The sequence below is a fragment of the Anneissia japonica genome, unplaced genomic scaffold (assembly GCF_011630105.1).
Source record: "Anneissia japonica isolate Jap-2015-1 unplaced genomic scaffold, ASM1163010v1 scaffold315_len769609_cov171, whole genome shotgun sequence".
NCBI lineage: Eukaryota > Metazoa > Echinodermata > Crinoidea > Comatulida > Comatulidae > Anneissia > Anneissia japonica.
The window spans coordinates 8,602-12,470 of NW_022758691.1; the positions used below are offsets into that span (position 1 = coordinate 8,602).

Consider the following 3,869-nt stretch of genomic DNA (forward strand, 5'->3'; position numbering starts at 1 on the left):
GTGTAAAATTAATGCCATGGACTACTAGTATACAATAATGTTATTGGCAATTTTTGTTTTATATTTTACTCCAGTTATCGTCAGTATCGTGGTTTGTTAGCTGCAGAAGTAGTCCAGTTTCTTGCATTGTGCCATCGTTTTTTGACTTGATGCAAAATGACCCTGGAGTGATGCAGCTTGTGTCAGCTGCGTCTGGCGATGGTGATCATCGAAAGTGAGGTTAAAACTAGACTTCAATTTTATCAGAAATTGGTTTGATCAGACTGATTGTGTATCCTGGTGTCTAACATATCTGCTCAAACAAGTCATATGGATTTCCATGCCTGTCGGTGCTTTACCCTGAGAGCAGGATAGTGGAGTTGACAAAGGTATTTTGTGGCAGAATGGCTATAACAAATTTGAGGCTAAAACTGATAGTCAAGTTCAGTTTGATTTTAGATACTTGCTTATGTACAGTAATTTTTAAATTGAATTTCCATGCATCCATTTATATTGAACATTTTAAGTTTTAGTAGCGGGTACAGCAGCAGACTCAAGATAAAGATGATTATTAGTATTGGCTTCTATATACGGAGGTCAAGAAGAGTTTAAGTGATAATGATTGCATTATTGTAAATGAACATGATGTTAGGTTACTTTTCAAAAAGATTAAATTAGGCAAGTCTGCTGGTCCAGTTGGAGTGTCCTCCTCTTTGTTAAGACATTGCGCTAACAAACTTTTCCTATGTTTTTTGCAAGTTACTTCAATGGTCATTGGATCTTCATTCTGTTCCCTCTCTCTGGAAATTCTCTTCTATTACTCCCATTCCAAGAAATCTACTGCTTCCTCTCTAAATGATTTCCGACCGATTGCTCTCACTGCTCTTCCTATGAAATGTTTAGAATCTATTGTAAAACATCACTTGCTTGTTAAGTGTGGATCTCTTCTTGATCCACTTCAGTTTGCCTACACAAAGAAACGTAGTGTAAATGATGCTTTCATTTAACTCTACTACATACTCACCTTGAGAAACCTCGATCCTATGTTCGCTCTATCTTCTTTGACTTCTCTTCTGCCTTTAACACCCTACAACCTCATATTTTCCTTAATAAACCTCAACTTATGCAGGTAAACCCGCACCTTGCGCTATGTATAAACCGACTTTCTCTGTAGTAGGCCTCAAGTACTGTAGTTAGGATGGTAATCTTAAGTCAGGTATTTTAATACACACTAATACAGGCACACCGTACTATCCCCTATCTTGTTCTCGTTATACACTAACAAATTTCAAATTGAAGATAACTACTGTATCATGATTAAATATGCAGATGATACCTCCATATCAGGCCTAATACTTCAGGGAGACGAACTTGCCTATAGAAATTGTGTTAATTGATTTGAAACGTGGTGTAAGGATAATTATCTCCAACTAAATGCTTCTAAAACTAAAGAAATCATATTTGATTTTCGTCAAAACAAAACGCCTTTAAATGCTATTAGTGTAACTGGAAACAATATACATAAATACTTAGGAATTATTGTTGACTCGAAACTTAACTGGAACTCTAAACACACTGCTACTCTGAAAAAAAAAGCTAATCAACGTCTTTACTTTTTACGACTCAAGTCCTTCAATGTCAGCACTGAGGTATTACTATTATTTTTTAAAAGTGTTATATTAAGTATACTTGCTAGCAACTGTATTTTATGGTACAGCAACTTATCTGAGGTCAATAAACATAAAATACTCAGAACCATGAAATCTGCTCGTAAAATTATCGGCTCTGATGTCGATAATTTTGATGACATATACTGTATACAAGAACTGTGCTGAAGAAGCTTGATAACATAATTAAAGACATGTGACATCCTATGTTCTTGCAATACACCTTTAATAGATCCAGTCGCTTGCGTCCAATCAAGTGCAATACTAATAGATTAAGAAGATCTTTTATTCACAACTCAATCCATATGTACAATGATGACTTTAATAGATAAACTTCAGTATCTACCCTTGTAAATAATTGTATCATTTTGTATTTTCTGTTTTATTTTAATTTGTCCTTGATTAATTTTTTATTATATGTCTAACTTTTATACTAATTTTATTTTTGCATCGGGAAGACGAATTTTACTTGTATTTTATGTACCAGTGAGAATAAAAGAACCTTGTATCTTGCATCTTGTATATTCATGCATACGTTTTTTTTAATGCAATTTACTAACAAAAAAAATGTGAAATAACTGGTTTGTTGATCATTTCTAGAGCAAGACTTGGAACACAATTAATTCGATTTGGAACTGTATAGTGGTTTTTTAAAAATTGTAATCTGTTATTACTGTATTTTATTTTTATTATTTGAATTTGAATAATTATACATGTAATATCTGTCAACTTTGTCCATTTTAGCATGACCTGCCTCATAGATTCACAAATCCAAGCATTTGTATGATTGGAACCCAGGACCCTGAAATTGGAATTTAGGTTTATTGATCACCAAAGCTACAAATGTTTTCTAACCCATTTACATGTGACCTCCACCTGAACAGCGTTGTTTTGTTATTTTCAGGGAAGCTCCAGACGGGTGGTGGAAGAAGCTAGTGAATTAATTATGGCATCTATCTACGAGAATACAAGCAATGTAATTGGACACAAAGTTCAAGCAAAAAGCCAGTCAAGATATGTTTTATCAGTGAGTTTTATTATAACAAGAGACAGATAACCATGGTAACTATTACTGTATATAATTATTATAGTCTGTAGAAGCGTTACAACGCAATGCTACTGTATTAACCTTTAATACCATTTAGCCTGTAATAACACTTTAGTATGCTAATGTTGATTCTTCAAAACAAGCTATTCTACACCCTGAAATATATTTCTGAGGATATTTGTTTGTAATTTCTCATCAGACAGTGCATTTAGAGACAAAGGTGTGCAGATATCCTATATATTTATTAGTAGAATATCTTTTCAAAACTTGGAATTGACGAATACATTCAGCATTATTATTCAAATATTTGAGAATCACATGTATAAAGTCATCATGTTTAACCAGGTCTGCATAACACCACATTCTCACACATTTATCACTGTTAACATCAAGATTTAGAAGTGACTGCCATTGCTAATTGTTGTATAATTCTGCCTCAGATAATTTGAATATCGACTGCATGTTTGCACAAGAGTACACCATGAGTACACCATACCATAATTAGCTGTACAAGTGATGATGCACTGTTTGTAAAACATTTTAATACACTTTAATGTGCTACCAAATATAAGTGTAAATTTTTTAATTTCTTATCAGACAGTACATATTTATGGACATGGTTATCGTACATATAATAATAGATATATCATTTTTACACTTGTAATTGACCAATACAGTACATTCAGCATTGCATATTATGCATTACCAGTACATTCAGCATTGCGTATTATACATTACTCTGAGATCACATGTTCCTAACAATTAAATCCCAGGGTGCATCAGTTTTTCCTCAACTAGATCCTAGGGGGAGGGATTTGGGTTTGAATTGTAACAAGAATTTTACACTTGTTTCAGAGTATTTAGGAAAAAATCAATATTCTTCCACCTTAGGCAAAAGAGGAAACCTAGTTACCCTGCTTTTGCCAAGCTAGGCCACAGATCATGAGATGAGCTCCTCGGAGTCAACGTCCAACCATTAATTAGTTTAAGGAATAGGAGTAGTTAATAATCTCATTGTTATTATTGTTATTATGATTATTATTTTTATTTTATTTTATTGTTATCATTTTATTGTTATTTGCATTTTCTCATTTGGCCTATATTATTTCTCTGTAAAGCGCATAGGGGCAATGTGCAATATGCGCTATATAAATATAACATTATTATTATTATTA

At 33.0% G+C, this 3,869-nt stretch overlaps 1 long non-coding RNA gene across 4 annotated transcripts in view; it reads left to right on the plus strand.

Annotated features, from left to right (window-relative positions):
* The window catches only part of LOC117125321, a 21,021-nt gene that overhangs the window by 5,616 nt on the left and 11,536 nt on the right, over nt 1-3,869 (plus strand). For 2 of the 4 annotated variants that reach the window (XR_004448090.1, XR_004448088.1), the window contains one exon: nt 2,551-2,708. This is a non-coding gene — a long non-coding RNA (uncharacterized LOC117125321). The remainder of the gene's footprint in view (nt 1-2,550; nt 2,709-3,869) is intronic. The other 2 variants (XR_004448089.1, XR_004448091.1) reach the window with 1 other exon arrangement.